This window comes from Schistocerca americana, chromosome X (genome assembly GCF_021461395.2).
Source record: "Schistocerca americana isolate TAMUIC-IGC-003095 chromosome X, iqSchAmer2.1, whole genome shotgun sequence".
In the NCBI taxonomy this organism is placed as follows: Eukaryota; Metazoa; Arthropoda; class Insecta; order Orthoptera; family Acrididae; genus Schistocerca; species Schistocerca americana.
Window position 1 is genome coordinate 965166393 of NC_060130.1, and position 13669 is coordinate 965180061.

The 13669-nt window shown below is 42.6% G+C and overlaps 1 long non-coding RNA gene across 1 annotated transcript; it reads left to right on the top strand.

Annotated features, from left to right (window-relative positions):
- Nucleotides 1–11922: 11922 nt before the first annotated feature.
- Nucleotides 11923–13407, top strand: LOC124554854. The gene is made up of 3 exons (XR_006968476.1): nucleotides 11923–11965; nucleotides 12066–12160; nucleotides 13349–13407. It is a non-coding gene; the product is annotated as an uncharacterized LOC124554854 (long non-coding RNA).
- The last annotated feature ends 262 nt before the right edge of the window (nucleotides 13408–13669 follow it).

The window sequence follows — 13669 nt, forward strand, 5'->3', positions numbered from 1 at the left end:
TCATCCAGTCCCAAACATGCTCAATGGGGGACAGATCCGGAGATCTTGCTGGCCAGGGTAGTTGACTTACACCTTCTAGAGCACGTTGGGTGGCACGGGATACATGCGGACGTGCATTGTCCTGTTGGAACAGCAAGTTCCCTTGCCGGTCTAGGAATGGTAGAACGATGGGTTCGATGACGGTTTGGATGTACCGTGCACTATTCAGTGTCCCCTCGACGATCACCAGTGGTGTACGGCCAGTGTAGGAGATCGCTCCCCACACCATGATGCCGGGTGTTGGCCCTGTGTGCCTCGGACGTATGCAGTCCTGATTGTGGCGCTCACCTGCACGGCGCCAAACACGCATACGACCATCATTGGCACCAAGGCAGAAGCGACTCTCATCGCTGAAGACGACACGTCTCCATTCGACCCTCCATTCACGCCTGTCGCGACACCACTGGAGGCGGGCTGCACGATGTTGGGGCGTGAGCGGAAGACGGCCTAACGGTGTGCGGGACCGTAGCCCAGCTTCATGGAGACGGTTGCGAATGGTCCTCGCCGATACCCCAGGAGCAACAGTGTCCCTAATTTGCTGGGAAGTGGCGATGCGGTCCCCTACGGCACTGCGTAGGATCCTACGGTCTTGGCGTGCATCTGTGCGTCGCTGCGGTCCGGTCCCAGGTCGACGGGCACGTGCACCTTCCGCCGACCACTGGCGACAACATCGATGTACTGTGGAGACCTCACGCCCCACGTGTTGAGCAATTCGGCGGTACGTCCACCCGGCCTCCCGCATGCCCACTATACGCCCTCGCTCAAAGTCCGTCAACTGCACATAAGGTTCACGTCCACGCTGTCGCGGCATGCTACCAGTGTTAAAGACTGCGATGGAGCTCCGTATGCCACGGCAAACTGGCTGACACTGACGGCGGCGGTGCACAGATGCTGCGCAGCTAGCGCCATTCGACGGCCAACACCGCGGTTCCTGGTGTGTCCGCTGTGCCGTGCGTGTGATCATTGCTTGTACAGCCCTCTCGCAGTGTCCGGAGCAAGTATGGTGGGTCTGACACACCGGTGTCAATGTGTTCTTTTTTCCATTTCCAGGAGTGTAGTACACATTTGGATGAATGCCACTTGTGATGTAATTATTTTAACAACGACTCTTTACTGGAAGTACCTCCGGGAATTAGAAAGCCGTGCAATTAAAAAAGTATTAGACTGGCTTCATTCTGTGTCCGCGAGTTGTTGGCTGCTTCTAATAGCACACTGGTCTAATCTCAGTAACGCAGGCGTTCAGCCATTGCCTGTCTCAGATGCGTTTGACAGTGCCACAAAAGAGGCTATTCCACATCTCTCTCTCTCTCAAGCAAACTTTGGTCTCCCAACCAAGCTGTTATGATTCACACTGCCGGAAAAAAAAAATTGTACACCTGGAACAACGACGTCGACTTTAATCCGGTGACGGCATGTGTGCCACCTGGGGGATAGTAGATGTACTGATAATGTTTTCAAATTCATCCGCCAACAGATAGCACTGTGGCATAGTTACCATAGCGCCATCTGTGTCTTTAATAGGGAATGCTCAAGGCCAGAAGGCTCCGGGTGGTCCAGACGTGTGAAGCCAGCAGGCAACCATGTCACGGAGACGTACTTGTGCTTCCTACAGCCACCTGAGCGAGTTTGAAACGGGTCAATATGTGACCTTCCGAGTGGTGGGATAGTTGGCACGTAAGTTGGACTTGTTGCGTCAGTCGTGCAACAATGGTGGTATCTGTGGGCACATGAACATTCTCACACCAGTAGACGAGATTCTAGACATCCATGCAGTACAGACGCCCGCCAGGATGATGGTACTGTAAGTGCAGCAGTGGCAGGTCGTACAGCCACCACAGCACATGTGACATTATTGTTCATATTTTTTTTTAAAAAATTGAAAATATTTTATTGAAACTGTTAAAGCAGAGGTAGAGACATCTTGTTTGAAGCGAAATCGATACTGAAACGCTTTGATAAGATTAAAATGAATGTACATATTAAGAAAAAGGGTGTAATATTTAAAAAATGGTTCAAATGGCTCTGAGCACTATGGGACTCAACTGCTGAGGTCATTAGTCCCCTAGAACTTAGAACTAGTTAAACCTAACTAACCTAAGGACATCACAAACATCCATGCCCGAGGCAGGATTCGAACCTGCGACCGTAGCGGTCTTGCGGTTCCAGACTGCAGCGCCTTTAACCGCACGGCCACTTCGGCCGGCGGTGTAATATTTACTTTGAAGTATTGCAAAGATATCTATTTGTTATAATTATTAAATGTAGAAAGGTGCTATAATGTAATTATGTATGTAATAGTTACTGGCATTGACTTAGGGCTGTATGAGATATGTGTAGTATAAAAGATAGAGTAGTTCCGTCAGGAACGGAAAGCTGTGTAAGCGTAGGAAAAGGTGGGAGCGGAAACGTTTGGCGCGCTTTGGCGGGCGTGAACGAAGTCAGTCGGTGGCCAGTGATCTTAGAGGCAGCACGTACAGCGCCAGCATAGTGTGGAGTGCGGCATATTGTTGCATCTTGCCTCCGTTGAAACTGCAGTTTATCACGGCCTGGTATTGGGAGAAAACGGACTATTGATTATAAGATAGATCATCGCTATGAAGAGGGAATAAGTCCGACATGGATAACTGCTCTTGGCCGTTCTGATATTAATGCAGTTGTTGCCACCAACGCCACCGTCGCTGATCACGGATTACAGGGTACGAAATTTTAGCTGTATATTATAGTGTGCGCCAGGAAGTTGAAATGTGCTTTAAGAATAATAACCATCATCCAAATTAACAATTGTGTCCACCTGGTAATTTATCCCGCACATAAACCGAGCAGGATCCTAACCTGGTAAATGAAAATTCCGAGTGACCTGTATTCAGCTAAGACTGAAATCTTTAACATATTGTTGGCAAATCAGTGATTAATCAGTGAAATAATTGATGGAAAGAATAACCGAGAATTTCATAATTAACATTGCTATTATTTTCTGTGTCAAAATAGTTACGTTAGGTTATGCCAGATTCAGAGACCACATTAGATAAATTGTTTGCTGCTTTCACATTACGTATTAATGAAAGGAAATATTAAGTTGATGATTAATCATGATAAATAGTAACGTTAAACAGTTTATAGTGAATCAATGAAATGTTGAGTACCAAATATGTTGATGTAGAAACCCCCCCTGTCCAAATTTACTTTCGTTTTCACGAAATCAGTCTGTTTGATTAAGCAATTGGGTGCTGTAGTTTTGTTTCGAGCGGCTAAACTTTTCTTGTATTGCTGAACCATCATTTATGTAAATCTAAAGGGAAGTCTGTTTGGTAAGTAGTGAGTTGCAAACTTTTCTGCTGTCCTACTCAGTTTCATTACGTGTGCCTAATTAGACTGGCGAATAATAGTGTACAACCAACCACATATATTATTATCGATGCAGAATAGTAGTCTAACTACTGTTATTTGCCATACCTCTGAAATAACGACTTATTTGAAGAAACGAGTTAAAGTCTGATGCTTATTCCGTAAGTTAACACACACGGTTATTACACTTGTTTTTGTGGTTTGCTGTCCGGATAGGTAACTGTATTTCTGTTTGTTACATTGCTTATTATTAACAGTGTAGTATAAGAATATTACAGTTGGCTTTGCATGACAGTATGTTTTGTAAACCAATTCAGAGAATACAAAATACACGCAGGTATTAGATCTGGTTCTACATATCAGTACAGTAAATAACCCACACAAGTCAAAAGGAGGAATATTACACACAGATAAGAGGGCTTGTGAGCCCAGACGTGTCAATACGGACTGTTGCAGAGGGCCTACATGCTGTCGCACCTCAAGCCCGTATTCCCCCTCACGCTACAGCACTGACGTGCACAACTCGACTTGTGTCGTCGGAGGATCACTTGGAAGACGGAATATTGCGCGGTGGTCTTCAGCGATGGAAGCATTTTCTGCATGCATACAAGTGATGGTAGTCTGCGCTTACGATGTAAACCTGGTGAGCACGGCCTCGTAGACAGTGCTTGGACTGCGAGGAGTGGCCGCTCGGTTTGAGGCGCCATGTAACGGATTGCGCGGCCCGTCCCGCCGGAGGTTCATGCCCTCCCTCGGGCATGGGTGTGTGTGTTGTTCTTAGCATACGTTAGTTTAAGTAGCGTGTAAGCCTAGGGACCGATGACCTCAGCAGTTTGGTCCCTTAGGAATTCACACATTACAGTGCCTGGGGTACGATAAGCTGCAACTCTCATTCACCTTCGGTGTTTCTGGAGAGGACGCTAACGAGCGCTCGGTACTTGCAGAATGGTTTTAGACCTGTTCCTTTGACGTTCTTGCAACAGGAAGGTGATGCATTGTTCCAACAGGATAATGCTCGCTCACACAGTGTCCTTGAAACTCAACGTGCTCTGCAAGAAGTACAGCAATTTCCCTGGCCAGTACAATCTCCTGACGTGTCTCCAAACAAACACGTGTGGGATATTATGGGACGAGATGTGACCTGTGAGAATCGCCAACCAACAACTCTTACAGAACTACGTGACTGGTCGAGCAGGCATGGCTGAAAGTATCCCAGGACTGTGTTCGCCATCTATTTGTTTAAAGTGGGGTGCCAGTGTATTTGTTAAAAAATGTACTGTGCTAGCTATTTAACATTTACAGACTTGTATTTACATGCGTTTTTGAGAAGTACATATTAAAAAATTGATATTATGACAAATTAGCCTAAAATTGCAAATAGCAGTTGGAGGTGCTCACACGTTAGAGCGGTTACGACAGTCGTGATGTCTTTAATTAACAGTATTTCAGCAATGCCTCAGTCACACACACACATTAATTTCAAAGTATCTTGCATCATAAATTATCTTACTATTTTCGGCCGTTTTGCAGAATATGCCATGGCGTCATTAAATTATAGTAATTCAGCTGCCCCACAGTCACGCATTATTGAGCCAAATGGTCTTACCGCATAAATTATGGTAACATTTACCATCTTTTGTAAGTATGAACACTCTGCTGCTGATGGTATTTTCACTACAGCGTACAGACCACGAATGACGAAACTCACACATTTGTAATAGTAATAAAAATGCGGAGGGGATGAGGGGGACACGATTTAACTCACCCTGTTGTCCCAAAACCAGATGGGGGAGGGGATGACCTTGATTTTGGTGCCAAAATGCCTGCAGTGGATGCGTGACCTTCTGTATCCAGCCATTTTCAGTCACTTAGTTGCCTGGCAGGCGTGGGAGGGCACGTGACAGATGTCGAGTTACATTGTCACCTCGAATGTGGTACATGCAAGTGCGCCAGAGGCGTGGGCGTGACGTTGGGATAAGATCGTTATGTGGGTTCGTTCCCTCTTATGTTGTCACAAGGCTACATAATTTATTGTAAAGAAAGGGTATTAACAGAGCATATGTTGTTAGAGATAAGTTGAAGAATTACTTCTTTTCCATGATAATTGACGCAAGACTACGACAGAACTGAAATGTAAGGACACTTCCTGTACATAAATGTCTTCATTATCACCTACATTGCCTCTCATTTAAAAATGGGGGTTTAAAAGTTTTCCAAAAGTGGCATGACAGAGTAATAAAGACATACCTTTGTGATGTGTGGCGATAAATCTTATGTGCTGTTGATGTGCTACAAAACATTCACAACTCCATTTACACATTTATAACTCCGTATTTGCAATTTGATTCCAAGTATTAAATCTCACGTTTAAAATATCCCTTCACTGTTGATATGTCAATAACATGTTAGGTTAGTAATACATACTAGATCCGAAATCTCCACTTAGTCATCAGTGATATTTTGAATCACTCTGGTCTGACTTTGTAAATCAAGCTAATGGACTATTCCCGTTTGTACTGCATGCAGCTGACAGATAAACATGACTATACGTGCAATTCCCAACAGAATGGATCGGATCATACGTCGCATGTATACACACGTAGCCATACCACAGATTTTTATGTAGTGGGGTCGTTCCCATCACTACATTCGTGCTGGAATCGGTGACTTTGGACAACTGAATATCATTCGACTCCAAACCTAGTATGCGCACAACCAGTGCATCATATACTACAAACAAAATTAGCATATCTGGCCCAATGGCCTCGGAGAATGGGTGTCGGTTAGGTGGATCATATATTTTACCCCAAAGTCAGGTTTATGAAAAGAGAAGAGAGAGAAACTTTTATATACTCATATGACTATGACGTTGAGCTGTAGTTACGGTCGCCAGCAGCTAATTATAACAAAGGGTGGATCTGTATGTGCTTCTGAAAGCAGGTGGAACCATGGCGCTCAGGTTCATAGACAGAATTTTAGGAACACAGTTACGCGTGCAGTTTGACCTTTAGGACAGTCATTCCCAAAGATTTGCATGCAAGTAATGAAAATCACCCACAAGGAACCGAGACTGTGTAGCGTATGAAATATCATCAATTGCAAAATTTAGCATGGAGTTTACGTTAGTTGTAGCCATGTTGCATGTGAAAACGAATCGAATACTTAATACTGTCGCCACTATAGGAGCAGGAGACGCCTGGCAGCGTACTCGGATAGCCTATGTAAGGAGTGTGTTAGAACTATCCATTACATTGATTAAATATTACAGTGAGTATCAAAAACAATATAGCCAACTTAAGGCTATTCTTTGCATTGTGTATGATTCTGCGATTCTCTATGGAAATAAATAAGCACTCAGATATCGACAGTAACAATCTGAGGGCGAAACATGGTAGCGAGATTCTACGAGTAAGCATTGTTGTGAGACGTGGTCTGTCTGCGAGAGTAAAATTTCAGCAGTGTTGGTCGAGAGCCCGGAGACAGAAGACGTGTCACGCTGCCCTCACGCCGGTGCTGGCAGATCTTACCACACTCAAGGCCTGATTTCATTTATATGGTCAGGACAGATTTAGATGGCTTAACTACGCTTGAAGATGCAGTTCAAGGTAAAATTCGCACGCATAGCGTAAAGCACAGTTGCAGGGTTAGGCTCGTAATCGTTAGTCCGATTTTGCAATAATCCCATGTTTTGTTTGTCTGTTAAAGAAGATTCTTTATCCTCAAAATGATAATAATTATTCTCCACATCTAATTCTTAAATATGCTATGGTTATTAAATGTTAATGTAACTTTGAAACTGAAATAATTTGTTAATTTGGCACTCAGCCATTATCGATACTTATAAGGTCATTGTCACGCATTTCGCCATCATTAATACTTGTCAAACTATTATTGGCCATGATGATTTCTGAAGTTTAAACGGACTTAATTTATGAAATCCCTTCTTACAAGTTATTTAGTAGTTGACAGGACCCAAGCAAACTCCTTTTCATTAAATTCATTCTTAGTAACAATAAGCTTTAGCCGCTGCTGCGAATTGCTGTGAACCACTAGGAAAAAGGCAGTCATCTAAAGAGGTGAGTGCAAAACTTAGGGCCAAAACAGAAACACCGGCACACAACAACATGTCATATACTCTAATACAGTAAATTCCGTTGCACAAGCCAGATTCTGTATCACTTGTAAATTCTTATTCAGATACGCAGTCAGAGAGCTTAGGTATTCATTGTTACAGCAGTTTTTTATATTCAGTTATGCAGTCAGATAGCTTATCCAAATGTTAGTTTTAAGTTTTTCATGTAACGATCTGTTGAGAGCTTAAATGATAGTGAAACTGACTCTCATACAACACTCACACAGTGTTATGAAGATTAGATTCCGATTACTGATAGCTCAGGTTGTCTATCGAGTCAATTTTCAAAAAATGACATAGGCTTTATTAGTTCTAGGTATGTTACACCTAACGGGTTGGGGTTGTTTTGGGGTAAGAGACTAAACTGCAAGGTCATCGGTCTCATCGGTTTAGGGATGGACGGGGAAGGAGGTCGGCCGTGCCCTTTCAAAGGAACCATCCCGGCATTTACCTGGAGCGATTTAGTGAAATCACAGAAAATCTAAATCAGGATGGCCGGACGTGTTACACCTAATGGTAAGGCGATACACGGCAAATCCGTGTTCCAGTCCCAGTCCGTCACAAATTTACATTGTCGGCATTCCATTATACAGGTGATGGTTGTCCATACTCGCAAATGAGAATACATTTCTGGATATCAGTCTACTTCCTCAAGCTAGTGTAAAATTCAAAAACCTGCACCCGTAGCCAGGGTCGCTAACGCGCGCCTGTATGGTGGCGCTCGACTCGGAGGTAAACCGGTTCGAATTCTGGTGGTGGATGACATTTTCACTGCCAGTATGTGGCCAGCAATCTTTGCGTCAATGTCCAAACCTCTCCCCCAGTGTCTCATGAAGTGATAGCATGTGACACTGTTGATGATAATCCGTCCATCGATGGGTACGATGAGCTTGGGGCCCCCTTGGTGCTATTCGACACGAATAGACAATGTGCCGGCACTGAATGTCACCCTCTTCCTTCCCTCGTCAGCATCATACAAAAAAAAAAAATTTACACTACACTATAAAGGCATACGAGTCCACCACACACTGACCTATAAGCTACAAATATGTGTACGACACAACTCTCACATATCCACAAGGAAAGGGCCAATGTGCGCGGAGGAACAACATCCTTTCCGACAGGCGGCTGAACCCACACCTTTCGAACTATGCCGTACGTCATTTACATTTTAATATTCCAATTCGGTCTCTTACTCCCAGTATATTTTCGTAAAACGTTTTTTCCGTTGCCATGGGATGGACAAATCCTAAGTTGCTAGTCTTCCCTTCAATGAACCACAATATAAGGAGCTAGATCTTTCATTCTGAACAGCCGTTTATTGTTGTCTTTACTCATTTAGAATTCTGCATAATCATTCCCTGTTCCGCGCTACTGCGGGTTTGTCTACCTGAGATATGCCTGAATGATTCACATGTGTTATGTCTTGCATTTCCTGACCTGTCACGTCGTCACCTAATGCCATTCGTTCATCAGCTCCACATTTTCCTTGCAGGCATGCTACGCATTTCCTAACACTACACTTATCCGCATTGCTACAGTCTACATCCATGTCTAAGCTCACTTTTGGGTCTGTAAAACTCTTCACAGTACTTCCAGCTTGCATTACAGCCTCAGCAACCGTTGATAACATCAATGCGTCGTCGGCGGAAGCAAGCCGGCCGGTGTCACGGGTTGCCCCCTCCTTCGCCGTGGAGCCCACCAAACATCACTCAGTCACTATTTCAAACCGCTACTGTATATCGCTTAACTGTGTATTCTGTTAGTCAATACTCACTTTCCGAGATACTGCATGCTGAAGAAATGGACTTGATTTCGGAGAGCGCTCGCGTACGATGTTTAATTGACCACAGCTTCGGTAAGACTAGAGTTAGACTATGTGAAATGACAAGGGATTATAGCTGTAGCATAGGTGTGTCCTAAACATATGCATTAAATGTCAACTTAATACTAGCTCATTCCATTTAAAAATTAAAATCTGTAATAACGCGTCTGGTTGACTCACAAGTAACTGAAGCTCACCAGCTGGAGCCCACTATATTGTGACTTCCCGTGAATTTCTACTACTACAGCACAACTACCACAAAATTTGCAAGTATCAGTGTTTCTGAATTTGTACACCTACTTAATATCAGTGGCAACTCCGCTAGTTCCTGTTCCCTGAATATCTGTAAATTCTAACTTAGTCTACACTCCATGTGGGCATAGCAAAACAACACAAAACTACATAACTACGCTTAATAAGTAGACAAACGAGCCTCATGTATACAGCTATAGCGCGCCACGTCGAATCCGATTCATCGGATTGCTTGGTAATTACGAGCTATCAGCGATCGATAGCTGCGATTGATAGTAAGTCCACACATGCGAGATCTGCGTATAGATCGTGCGACCTTCTTTCTGCATGTTCTCCGTTGTTTATTATAGTCGACACCACTGTGGATTAGAATCAGGACGGCGATCAAAACAAAGCTTGGTTCGATTTCACGATTAACACTTCACGTAAGTGTGGAAAAGCAGCACAAAGTGACATATAACACGAGGATCGACACATTGATTATGAGCTTCGTTTCCACAGATATTTTAATTCTAGTGCACAGTGGTGTTGATTAAAATAAATAACATGTTACTAGCGTTCTTCGCGATATTGCAAACAGCGGACAACAAAAATCCACGTAACCACAGCAATGGAAGATATAACGCCACAAGACGACAGCCATTTCTAATGAACAAAGTGAGTAATTATTTAGGTTAGTGTCAGCAGCGGACCAGCAAAGTAAACGATTTCTCAGGTATGTTTCAGTCTCTTTTTTCGTAGGTTATCCACAGTACATATTCAGGTGGAAAACTACTACATCAGTGTGTCTCGTTCTAAATGTTTTCGCGTGAGCGAAATATGTTGCAGTATTAAATTATCTGAGCATGTTAAAAAACGATTTATGACTGGTAGCGGTCTCTGAAAAACCTATTTATAAATTTCAATAAACTATCACAGTTGAATACATGCGAATATGGCTTTCCGTTTGTAGAATACCCCATAATGATGACGCGGTACTTCGCCGAAATATTGTACCAGTTAGATACTATCATCCGTGTAGTATTCGTATTGGTGTATAATTTTGCACAGTTGTTCGTGTAACCTCTCTTATGAAGAGGAATAACCTGCTTTTTTTCCTCCAGCTGCTTGGGCTATTCACTGAGCGAGAGATTCGTAATAAATGTAAGCTATAAATGTGGTTAAGAGCGCAGCTCACGCAATGTAACACACGGCAGTAATTCTGTCAGAGCCTGGATTGTAGTAACATGTCTCGAAGTGTTTTTTGGACTACTGAAAGAGCACTTGCCGCAGTTCTTTGGTTCACACGTTGAACGCGAGAAAGGACGTTGCTGACACCTGACCATCTGCTGTTTACCAGCTGCTCTTGCTAACTGAGTCGTTGTCAATTTACAGTTTTACCTACCTCCCCACTCCGCGACAGCCACAACTTTCTTTTCTCGTAACCCAACGGATATAATCTGCTAAATGAATTAGTACTGCACAGTATCTTCCTGCGGTAAATACGTTAGTGTTGAATATGTTCATATCGGATTTGCAACTACAGTGAGAACAACTTGTGAGGCATAATGCAGCACGTGCCACTGAACTGACAGTTATGTATAGACAGAGACAATGAATTACTTTCTGACGTCACCTAGTGAAGTGTGATAATTATAATCTTGACTTAGCAAATACTACTAGTTTGCAGTTTAAGACTTTATTTAAGGTTAAAAATTCACGAAACATATAATTGTAGTAGCTTTTGACAACTAGATTAACGAGTCACAACTGAAATCGGTCATCTCGCACAAATATCAGTCAATAACAATGCTTGCGGATGTCTTGTAAGTGGGAATGCAAAAGAACGTAAATCATTCCTATTTACGAAAAGGGTAAAATAATATATTCGTGGTCTCATGTCGATAACGTCCATAAGCGATATCTTGCAAATTTGTGACTAACTGATCCCAGTACAAGATTCTAGACGACGAATGTTCAATAAAAACGAAATCAAAATCGTACCAGCTCCAACAAATCAAAATAGGGCCACTAATGCTCTTTATACGCACGAGTGATTTGCCAGATCGGATCAGAATCACTGTCGGATTCTTCGCTGGCGATGCACTGTCTACCGCAGGGCTTCGCAGCGTACGTGCTCGTGGAACAAGCTGTGAACAGCAAGGCGACAGCACGGAGCACCCCCACTACTGCACAAGTGGAGGAGGGTGGAGCCAGGGGGGTGAAACTCATATAGGGATTTCCGGTAACACGACGTTGGTTTGGTCCCAGGCCACTTGGAGCGCTGCAAGTTTAGCAATTTATAGTCTCGTGTTCCTATTGGATGACGTAGTCTTCCATAATTGTTTTGGTAGCGTAGCAACGTGATCGTGATTTTTCGTTTAAATTGCAGTGTAAGTATGTTACTATTATTCTGCTTAATTTTTGGATGCATTCGTAATATTTGATAGTGTGATGATTCAGTATTTACTTTTTTACTTTTGTTTCGTATAGAACACGAGTTTGTATCATCACATTACGTTCTGTGGACTCTTGTATATTTGTTCCTGCAAAGAAATACAATTTCCGTTGCTCAGTTTACTTAAAGGGTAAGTATATTTCTTATTTCTGTTCATATTTCCTTGTATTTCATAGAGAATCCCCTGCTAGCAGCTTTTGACATAGTTGGTATTCAACTTTCCGAATCCTGTAATGGAATATAATTCTGGCTTTGATTCATCTTCCTTTTTGCCACAAAGTACTCTTAGTGACATAATAAGTACCATTTATTGTGCCGTTTACTACATACCAAATATTGGACGTGTTACAATTGATTCGTAATGCCTCGAGTGTGTTCTGTTTCCCGTTTTCGACAGTAAATATTCTGTACAGTACATAACACTCTATCCAGGTAAAAAGTGTTTGTTGCTGTTGTATCGACAAAGGTTGTGTTCTCACATAATAAGACATTTGTTTGGAAGTCACACAAAGCAGGTCCTTCAAGCAGTTGGACATTTACACGTATTATTGTGGCAATATCCAATGCAGTAGAAATCTTCTCGCACTTTAATGCTCAACACAATGTAATATACCGAGCGAGGTGGCGCAGTGGTTAGCACACTGGACTCGCATTCGGGAGGACGACGGTTCAATCCCGTCTCCGGCCATCCTGATTTAGGTTTTCCGTGATTTCCCTAAATCGCTTCAGGCAAATGCCGGGATGGTTCCTTTGAAAGGGCACGACCGATTTCCTTCCCCATCCTTCCCTCACCCTTCCCTCATCCTTGCGCTCCCTCTAATGACCTCGTTGTCGACGGGACGTTAAACACTAATCTCCTCCTCCTCCACAATGTAATACAGAATTACAGCTGTAACTGTTACTGATAATGTACAGTTGAATTTGGTATCTACCATGGTATCTAGATGCTGAAATATACTGAAATGGTACAATAAGCAGTGTTTCTACTGCCTGATAGCACTGTTTAACGAAGTAGTGTTGAATATAGAATATAGTGCAACTACGCTCACGCGGCTATATATAGAGTGATGTGCATATCCGTAGTAGAAATGAGAATTTGTTTCGTTTTTTCACTATTTTGTAGCAATACCACATCAGATTACAAGCCATGATAACAGTTATCAATACTTCAGTACAGGATAGTTGTATTTAGACATAAGCTAATATGATTTTTGATAGTGAAATTAATTTCACATTGAGTTTTTTTTAACATTAATCAATGTAAACCATACCTGATCTTTTTTCTCGTTCCTAATTTTTGGTTTGAATAACATTTCAGACACATGAGGATGGATCATACAGGAAGAGAAGAATCCAGTTTGAGATTGAAATTGAAATACTCGTGCAAGTTTCCCGGATGCAGGAGTAGTTATTATGTAAAAACAAATTCCAAATACAAGAATAAACATTTCTATAAATTTCCAGCTGCATCAAAAAGTGAGACTTTAAGGAAGTGGAAATTGATCTGTAATATAGATGAAGGTGTCAACTGTAATTATTATTATGTGTGTGAGGATCACTTTTATGAAGCAGATTTTGTGAACTTTACTAGATACAGGCTAAATCCTGGTGTTATACCAAAGCGCATGGAATTGGTGTT